Raw genomic sequence first — 10,752 nt, 5'->3', positions numbered from 1 at the left:
CATTTGGGTTGGTCTTTCACAGTCCAATCCACTTCCTGTGTAGTTTGGAAGAATTTGATAACATGTGCCTCTGAGCATATGGGGAGTGGGGGCAACACCTGCAATCAGAACTGAATCTCCAAAGATGGAGAATTACATTTTTGTGTGTTTGTTGCTGTTCTTCTTACTTTGCTTCTTTCCTGTATTACTACTGTTTCTATAGAGAATCTAACCTAGAAAATTATATTTCTCTCATTATTCATCCTAGAAATCTGTGTCAAATTTATTTTTATTAATTTCAAAGCCTTTTTATTGGTTAATATATGATGGTGAAGACAGCCTTTTGTGTATCAAACTGGAGGTTATGCTCTATTTCTATTTGGGGCACATTAACAGTTGAATCTGAAACTGCAGTTTGATGTAAAAACAGACTGATTACAATATGTTGCTACTTAAGCAATGAATCTAGCTGTTGGAAAAAACAAGCTTGGCCTGCCCGAGATGCATGTGTTCAGCCTGCTATGTTTAAACTACCCCACTTAAGGGAAGGTGGGCATGGTCAATTGAAAACATACAGCACACCTAGAATTTTGGTAGAATATATTTCACCCCCCCCCCAGTTTTATTTTGTGCAAACTGAGACACTCCTCATGTCCATTGGAAACTATTCTGGAGAACCTTCAGTGCCATTATTCCACAATTGTTTTTGGAGCTTTTTTTTTAGTGTTGCAAAACGTTGCTGTACTTCATATATTCACAGTAACTGAAGCAAAAGAAAATGATTTACTATAGGAAACTTCACTAAAATTGTAAAGTAAATCAAACATATTTAAAGTGACTATCTGAGCTATATCTACTGTTTTAATATTGTTGCTTTCTCCCTGCTAAAACAAGATCAGCACAGCACATGTCTTGTTTCTGTTATTTGGGCTGAGTATCTACCTGGTGCCTGCCTGCTTGCCTGCCAACCAGCAGAATTGCCTCTACCTGCAGGTCTCAGAGGTGTAGCCCACAAAGAAGATATTTAGCTGCAGAAGCCAAAGACTGTGGCCTGTCTTGTGCCCCTTTGATGTCTGTAAGGGCTTATGCTTATAGTTTTCCCTTGACAGCCACTATGAAGCAAGAAGGCTGCCATTGTGAGCTCATTAGAATACTTGAAAGAACCATCACTAGATGGGCAGCTACATCCCTCTCTCCAGAGAAGGACCTGTCAAAGGGTCTTCTCTATAGTGGTGCCCCAGCGAAGGAACTTTCTCCTCTTGGAGACATGGATGGTTGTAACAATGATGGGGCTCTACTGTGTGATAAAAAAAATATTTTTTTCACACAGCTTTTTATCCTCTAACTTTTGGAGACTAAGTTATGCTTAGATTGATTTCAGATTTGAGCCTGATTTGTGACATTTTGTGGTGTTATTTATTGACACTGTTGAAGTTTTATTATTATGTTCTGAATTTTTTTATGATATTGTATTCTTGTTATGGAAGGCACTTTGAGGCATGGAGATATGATAAAATAAAAGCCCTTCCCCAAACAGAAGTGCACATTTGGTTTTAGCTCCCGGAAACAAATTGTCAGGGGAACTGGCCATTTTTCAGTGTGCAGGGATTTTTTCTATATAAGGATATGCATTCAGTCACTTGATTCCTCCACCTGTTTCTGAAATGGGACAGTCCAGCAACAAGTTTATCTGCTGTTTGTGAGAAGTGGGCCATTGAAGCAACCATTTGTGTGGGTGCCAATGGAAGCTTTTCTCCGGGGGCTAACAGCTGGAGGGTTTTCATCAGGACCATGGCAGGGGACTGTCCTTAAGCTCCTTTCCAGCATACTTTGCATGGTCCCAATCCTGCTTCCCCCCTATGACTAATTAAGCAAATTAAATTCCATTAAAAAGTAAGCACATTGATTGAATTTTATGCAATTAATTTTGTCTATGCAGGAGCAAGGCATAGATCTGCCCTGGTTCACCATAAGAGCATAGGAAGTTGCCTTACAGCTAATCAAGCCATAGGTCTATCTAACTAAGTATTGTCTACACTGATTGGCAGTGGCTCTCCCGGGTTTCAGTGAGACAGATATTTCCCCACCCTACCTTGAGATGGCAAGGATTGCACCTGGGACCTTCTGCAGGCAAAGTGGATTTGTTACACCCAGGGATGGCCCCAGACATACTGGGGCCCTTGGGCACAAGCCTGCCCCAGGCCCCAGTGTTCCCCTTCCGCAATTCACGGCAGGATCGCTACCACAGATCACACAGTGAGAGCTTTGGGGCTCTGCCATTCCCTTGCTTAACCTACCTTGTTCTGCAGTTGTGCACACAATGGTGCCCTTAACAAAGATGGCAGCTGAGGTTTTCCTAAGGAGCTGAAGCCTCTGCCGCCATCTTGGTTCATGGCAGGGATGTGTGCACACAGCACGCATGTGTGCCATCAGCCAAGATGGTGGCAGAGGCTTCAACCCCTTAGGGAAACCTCAGCCACCATCTTTGTTAAGGACACCGCTGTGTGCGCAACCACAGAACAAGGTAGGTTAAGCAAGGGAATGGCGGAGCCCCGAAGCTCTTGCCATGCAATCCACAGCAGCGATCCTGCCGTGAATCGCAGAAGGGAAGCAGAGGGGGCCCTCAGGGGCCCCTGTAGCCCTAGAGGCCCTCAGGCCAGTGCCCCACCTGGCCGCACTTTGGAACCAGCCCTGGTTACACCAATAACAACATTGTCACACAGAACTGTTACGTCTTAAGCTTTCATAGCAGCAATCTTTTCAGCAAAGGGGGCACAAGGAAGAAATGAAATAGTCAGGGAGTTAATTTTTGAACAAGGTCAATAGCAAACTGTTCATTCTCAGTAGCTAATATCATGACAGTATTGCAGAAGCAGGAAAGTATCCCAGTTCTTGCCTGGAACGCCTGCTTTTTGTGTTTACTTATTCAAACTATGTTAATTTAAATTCATTTTGCAGACCAACCACATCATTTTTTTCTCCCTATAATGCAGTTTAGATTTGCTTAGTGCTGGGTATATGTGAATTAACATATAAATTTGGTTTTATTGATGAACTGGGACAACGAAAACACACAATTACTGTTGCGAAGATCCTCTGGAACATGGAGAATTTCTATATATTAAAATGTGAGTATAACAATCTTTGCACATTTTTTTTGCCACAGGAATATGCCACAGTTCCTGGCAGGTGCAACTATGCTTCCTAAAACTTTTATCATCTCTTCCTTCTTATTCCTTCTTTCTTCTAGGGAAAAACTGGTTATGTTTCCATCATGAGCTCACTTCAAAGAATGCAAATAAATAGAGGTGGAATGGAATTATGTGGTGTGGACCTTATTAAATTTTGCAGCTGGAATTTTAATTGATCTTTAAAGGGCAGTAGTTTGGAAATGAATTCTGATTTCATAGCTTTAACCATCATGGCATAAAGCTGATGTGATAAATTTCTTCAGCTTCCTCAATGATGGGGAAGGAAACATTTAAACATTCACTTTCCCTCTCCTCCAAAATACTACTGCTTTTCATTTTATACTATTGCTATATTTAAGGTGCTATATTATTTCCCACTGAAAAAAGACCAGTCAATGCAACACACTTGTCCAGTTCAGATGTAATGGGAAACTATGGTTTTCTGTTATGTGAATTAGCTTCAGGCTCATGTGCTCCAACATCCTCCTCTTTTGCAGGGCAAAATAGGAAATTAGAAGCTTCCACTTTCCAAGTTAAGTTAACCACTATTCCCCATGACATCCGAAGTCAGGATACTGTAATTTGTTTAAAATATGGTTTCAGACTGATTTGATCCTGACTTGTTTCAATTTATCATAGTTTTAACAAACCACAGTTCCAAGACTTTGGATATCACAGGTAACTGTGGTTTGTTTAAAAGCAGAAACTTCCAATCTCATCCTTGTTGGCACAAAATAAAAGTGGAAAGGGAGGGAAAGCATGTGAGCCTCAAGCTTACCATGTATGAGTGTGCATATAAGCCAGTGAGTTCACACCCACTAGCTATCCCTTCCCCCACATGTGTTTTGGATAACATGTGTTTAGCATAGTTTAGCATAACCTGCATTCAGACTTTTGTATTCCATTGTCACAACGTTTCCTCACCTGATAATTTCTGCATTTTATTTGATCTTTCACATGACGTAAAGGCCACTTCTGAAAATCTAGTGGGATATAGTGGATGTTTAGCACTTATTTCTGTGTTAATGGCTTCAAGAAAAAATCTGTTTGCAACCCCATTAACCCAGAAAATTGTGGGACTAAAGTGATGAAATTTGGGGTGTTATTCCAGCATACAGTTCTTTCTTGCCATTTTCATGAGGGAATATGAAGGAAGAAAAGTGTGCATGTGCAGAAAGGGTGGGGGAGTAGCAACATGTCCAATGATATTCACTGTTGTGTAACACTTGATCCACTTTTGTGAATGAAATTTAGTGCGACATGGTGGTATATTAGTCAGAAAAACCACATTTCCATAATGCAACAGGTACAGCAGTGTGAAAGGAATGTTAGAAATTGGGACAGAAGTGCTACCATTATAATCAGTCAAACTAATGCAATAAACCCCATGTCTGAATGCAGCCATAGCAGAGCTTGGAAAAGTTACTTTTTTGAACTACAGCTCCCATCAGCCCCAGCTAGCATGGCCACTGGATTGGGCTGATGGGAGTTATTCAAAAAAGTAACGTTTCCAAGCTCTGATGCCATAGTCAGACCTCATAAATATTTGCATGTATATCAACTCTATGCAGATACTGTGTTGAACACATGGGATGGGGGGCAGAGGCTGCAGGTGCAACCCTGCTCCCCCTGCTCCAGTACACAGAAAGTTTTGTCTACACATAGTTCTTGTTTTTGTTGTTATTTTGCCGTTATATTCCAGTTTATACCTTTCTACTTCCTGTAATGTCACGTTCTGCTATTGGTTCTTCCCTCTTTTAATTTTGATTTTCCCCCTTAATTTTAATTACTCTTGGACCTGTATAGTTAGATATGAGTTTTTCGCATAGAATTTATATTCTAAGACCATTTATATTCCAATGTTTTTATCAACGTCAGCCCTCTATTGAGCATCCATATCAGTTTATCAGCATTCTACCTTTGGAGACTTTGACATAATTATACATAGAAAAGGACTAGACAACAGCACAGAAAAAATTGTTAGAACTGATTCCATTTGATTTCTGTACATGGCCTTTAGTGGAGCATAATTATCTATCAGAATGTGTGCATTTTCAATCATTTGGTGCCACCACCGTCCTATAGCTTTGAAAAATGAGAAGAAATGAGTTGTGTCACTGATATTGACAGTATCAGTCATGGGACTGTCATCAAATTAAGAAGGGTCATTCTCAAGAATGAAAGATCCATGGCGGTCGATGTTCACTCTGCTCCTCCACATTTCACTATGACAAAGTGTCTGGCTGGAAAGGCTAAAGGGGCATGGAAGGATCTCTCCTGCATCATTCACCACCAAAGAATTCATGATGAAATATCTGCTGAGAAAAACAGGCATGACAGACAATCATGGGAGATGTGGTGAGATTGCCTCGTCCTAAATTAATCTATGGGTTCCTATTGTTTTAAGAGCTGCTAATGGATAACCCATACCAAAAAATACACGAGTTTCTATATCACTGTGATCAGTGTTACAAAAATTACAGGTTATGAAAAAAGCCCAAGACAATAACAGTAGCATGCTACCTTGATTAGGACAACCTACTGAAAATTACATAATAGTAATGATCTAGCTATCAAATTTCATGCAGCTCTTTCTCAGGCTTGATGTTAAACAAAACAAGACAGGAAAAACAGGGAGAAAAATATGTTGCTTGTGGAGGGCATAGGGAAAGCATCCATCAGCTGCATCTTAAGATGGTGGCTCAGGAAGTTTTCTGTGACTAGGGACGGGTTAGAAATTTGATTCAGTTTGCATTTAAAGGTAAACCTATCAGACTTGCACTTTCCAAAACAACATGAGAACCAAAGCAGAATCATCCTTCAAAATGCACACGTACCCATATTCTGTGATGCAGTTCTCCAAGCAAATAATGTTTGCCAAAATGCATCGACTGGGTGAAATACATACAAATGAAGTAATTAGTGAAAATAACATAAAAAATACATTATATTGGGGGGGAATCAGGAGAAAAAATCGGTACATTAGTTAAAACTGCATACAAAAATGCATTTTAGGAGAAATGCGCACTAAAATGCTGAAGAATTTTCATGAGGATTTTTTTAAAAATCCACAAATTGCTGCAGAAATGCGGAGACTGAATTTAAGATTGGGAACTTGAGAAATGGAGAGAAGTGAAGCCGACAGATCCAATAACACCCTTCCCCTCTTTTAAAAATTCAAGCCTGAAGAAGAGTTTTATGAAGCGTGAAAGGAGCCTCACTACACTGCTGACCCAAGATATTTTGCTGCCTGAAGAGGAGTCCAAATGGCTCCCCTCCACCCCCCACTTGCTAGGACCAACTCTTTAAAAGTCTGGCTGCACAATTCAGACACCTGTCCCTGCCTCCATCTATCTCACCTCATGATGCCATCGGAAGCAGGTTGCTCCACTCTGCTGCATGACCTGGCCAGCCTTGTCTCACCGCTGTTTATTTCAGTGGGCCCAATAAATGTGCTTTGTTTCTTATTATTCTAGTTCTACATTTTAAAAATGGAAGTGAAAAGTTTACAGCCGGTCATTCAGAAAACTACTGAGCTTAATACCCAACTGTATGTCTGTAATGTAACCTTTGTTCCATTTAACTGTTCTGTACCATAGATCTGCAGTTCCCAATGTGGCTCCTCTGGTCACTATGATTGGCGCCTTCACATCCTCCACTTAGTGCCCTCCAAGGTCCCTTGCCCCTCCCAATTTTTAACAAGTGATGGAGTTCTGTCTTTTTGTTATTGTTTTTGGGGTATTGCGTGGTTTGTGTGTGTGTGTGTGTGTATTTTACTGTTTGGGGTTGATGGAGGTGTGGTGCATATTTTGGGGGAAGGATCTGAGCACTGCCAGTTTTTCCTGTGTTAAATGGATATTTTGTGGTTCCTGTGACAATTGCTTAGATTTTGAAATGTGCCCCTGGACCCAAATAAGGTAGAGGACCTCTCCCATAGATTACAAATCTCTTGCTCATACATTGCACTTTTCTTCCCAAAGCCTTTCCAAGCTCAGTGACTATACTATTGTTCTTGTACCCAAGCAAATGTTTTCCAGGCTCATAGCCACTACTGTTTCCAAAAAAAGCCATCTACACTTGGCCAGATGTTTCGTGATTTGTCTTCTTCCAATTAACTTAAACTCAAGTGGTAAACGTCAAAGCAAATCAAAATATAAAACATTCCATGGAAGTTGCCATGGTGTAACTATACTAATAAGTGGTCTGTGAACCCAAAGAATTAGTATCTTGCTACAGGGAACATACCTTACTGGTCACTGCTAAATTGGATTATTGCAATGCATCTTCAAGGACTGCCCTTGAAGATGCATTTTTACCTTGGTCTTCAGCAGTAGTGCCTTCAGCAGTAATGCAGTGGCAAATTCAGAAGTTCAGGGTCCCTTCATGATAGTCACAGCCATGCCTCTGCCAATTTTTTCTTTTTTTTTCTTTTGCTGCTGGGTTGAGAATGAGATCCTTGTTAATGCCTTCTCCAACAACAATAGCCAAGAAGCCTACAAGCCAATAAGCATGAAAGGGGAGAATGTTAGCTACTAAGAAGAGTCTTCTCAGTGGCAAACTCTACTCCTTTCACTCTGTTTTGCTCCAATCAGCAGGAAAGGAAAACGAAGCATGTTAGAAGACTCTTCTCAGTGGCTAAAACACTCCTCTTTCATGCTGATCAGCTCATAGGATACTGGAGACATAGGTACCCTCCTCCCCAAAATAGTAAGGGGTCTAAGACTCCCTGAGACCCTGTATGACTATACCCCTGGTCTTCAGCCAAAAGGGATCCCAGTTTGCTTCCAGATGACCTGTTTATTGTATATTCATCCTAATTTGTTTGCATAAAGCTTTCACAGAGGCTGTACAATGTCTGCTGTTTATTAGGCATCCATTCTGATTTGTTTGTGCAGCAGTTATATGATATCCACTGTTAATTCATCCTGATTTGTTTGTGTGGAGGTTATACAACTTCCCATCAATTAACTGTTATCCCACACTTTCTAGTGCTTTCTGTTTCCCTTTATTTTCGTGAACGTAATAAGTCATTTTTCTTTCTTTTTAGTAAGCTTGTTGCACACGCGTGTCAGATTAATCCACTTTAATTTGCTGGTATGTGAAAGAATCCCTCCTGCAAAATAATGATCCCAGAGAAGCATACATATGACCAATAAAAACAAGACCACCCCTATCCAGAGGCTGACAATCTAAGTCACAACACCAAAGGAAAAAGGGTCCAAGGATCAATTGGTTCTAGTCCTACCTTATGCAGCAACTCAGAGCAAGTAGTAGTTCTTGTAATGAGCAACTGGAATAGAAATGGTTCAGGAAAGAAGGAGCCCCAATCTGTTCCAGAGCTGTGATGGAGCAGAAATGGGGAATCTGCAAAAAAAAAACCACTTCCCCTGCTCTTCCATTAGTAGAGGCCTCCACTAGATCATAGAATCATAGAAGAGTAGAATTGGAAGGAGCCTACAAGGACCATTGAGTCCAACCCCCTGCTCAATGCAGGAATCCAACCTAAAGCATGTAGAGTGCAGCACCAATTTACCAGTATAACCAGTAGAGTCCAGTAGCGTTTTAGCTTGCTTATCAGTGCCAGTCGCCGACCGAAATAATAGACCATCAGCCAAGTCTTTAAGAAAACAAAACTTTACTGTTTTCACACCGTGCTCCATCTCTTGTTTACCAACCAACTCTATAATGCTTTCCTATTACCCCCACACCTCTGTGTGCTCATTGAAGCCTTTTTATTGCTGCTTCACTTATCAGTTACAGCTGCAGCCTGACCTTGGGCGTTTCTGCCAAGTGCTGTCAATTACCGGCTTCACTGTGTCTTTAACTCCTAACGGTGTTGTCTGGAACTGGCTGTGTTGCCCACCTAAGCCTGACAAAGGATACCCAACAGGTGGCTGTCCACCTGCCTTTTGAATGTCTCTAGTGTTGCAGAACCACCACCTCCATAGGTAATTGGTTCCATTTTGGTACCACTCTAACAGGAAATGTTTCCTAATGGTCAGTTGAAATCTGGCTTCCTGCAACTTGAGCCCATTATTCTATGTCTTGCCCTCTGAGATCAAAAAGAGATCCTGGCTCTACCCTCTGTGACAACCTTTCAAGTACTTGAAGAGTGTTACCATATCTCTCCTCTTCTCAAGGCTAAAAGTGCCCAGTTCTTTCAGTCTCTCCTCATAGGGCTTTGTTTCCAGTCCCCTGATCATCCTTGTCGCCCTACTTTGTGAACAGAAGGACTCCTGTTTAAGGAAGGCCAAAATTAGATACCAGCCATAGTAGTGAAGGCTGTCATCGTTCAGACAGGGTGAAACATACATTCTTTGAATGGCTTGATCTCTATAGACATTTGGGCTTTTGGATTACTCTTGTAATTACATGGGAACAGCCTAAACCAGTTTCGCCAGTGTGCTTATTTGGAATAAATAACACCCAAGAACAAATAATACAACAAACTCCAACAGAGTTTTAATTCTCAATAAGCAAAATGTGCAACCACCCATTTGCTGTGCTGTCTAACAGATCAAAGTCTTTACTTAAATGTTTACCTTTCTAGAAATCTGAATTCAGAATGTGGCAGTTTTAGGCTTGATATAAATGGAACTGGCCTTTTAAACTGATTTACTTGTCCTGTAGAGAAGGATGCATAATATACACAAAGCATCATTCCTGTGGAAGAAGAGTGCTGTGCAAGATGATATGCCTGTTTTGCAGAGCTTGGAAAAGTTACTTTTTTGAACTACAACTCCCATCAGCCCCAGCCAGTATGGCCACTGGATTAGACTGAGGGGAGTTGTAGTTCAAAAAAGTAACTTTTCCAAGCTCTGCTGTTTTGGGAAAGCAAGGCATTGTTAAAGTATCTCATTATCTGGACATTTGTCATACACCAGATTTTTATAATAAGCTTCAAAGAAGGAAGAAAACCCAGATCTAAGCTCAGTTTTTTCAGAAACTCTCTATCAGGAACTTTATATCTTGCGCACTTTAACTACTAATCTCTGCATGACCATGAAGGCTGAAATAAAGCCAGATTCTCTGGCTCACAACATAATATGAAACTAACTATATTTTACATCTTTTATTCTGTTCTAAGCCCTTTATGTTCCTGGCACTTCACAGAATTTTGCCACAGAATGCGTTTTGGGACTAGCGACAGAACAAAACCACCTCCCAAATTGTGAATGCCTTTCAACTAAAATATAATAGATCCCTAGCCTGACCCAAATTCATTCAAGAGGGCATGGCAGGGAGGGGGGTTAGGCTTGAAATGTTCATTTACAGTTTGCATTCCAAACGTAGTCTCATCTGAGCAATCGTTTAAACAGCATTTAAGCATGAAGCAAATCCTTGATCACTTCCAGATAGCAGGCTGAAAAGAAAAGACCACCTGTTCATAATGCAGTTACCTGACACATCCATAGCATTCAACACTTTTGTCTTCCATCCATCAGCCAGTCTCTCAAGAGCTTTTTGATTATGCTGTGCAAATGCAAACCATAAAGACTTTCTCTAGCATCTCCAGACTGTCTGAGCAGCATAATGTTTAACAGACAAAGACTGTGCTTCTTTCAATATTTATTTTAGATTC

General features: G+C 40.8%; 1 long non-coding RNA gene across 1 annotated transcript; it reads right to left on the bottom strand.

Moving 5' to 3' along the window:
- Window positions 1-5,093: 5,093 nt before the first annotated feature.
- LOC133386761 (uncharacterized) lies at window positions 5,094-8,524 on the bottom strand. The gene is made up of 3 exons (XR_009763276.1): window positions 8,416-8,524; window positions 7,487-7,603; window positions 5,094-5,488 (listed from the first exon to the last, which is right to left on the bottom strand). It is a non-coding gene; the product is annotated as an uncharacterized LOC133386761 (long non-coding RNA).
- Between the last annotated feature and the right edge of the window lie 2,228 nt (window positions 8,525-10,752).

The sequence above is a fragment of the Rhineura floridana genome, chromosome 6, assembly GCF_030035675.1.
Source record: "Rhineura floridana isolate rRhiFlo1 chromosome 6, rRhiFlo1.hap2, whole genome shotgun sequence".
Classification (NCBI taxonomy): Eukaryota; Metazoa; Chordata; class Lepidosauria; order Squamata; family Rhineuridae; genus Rhineura; species Rhineura floridana.
This window is presented reverse-complemented; position numbering and strand designations above follow the sequence as displayed.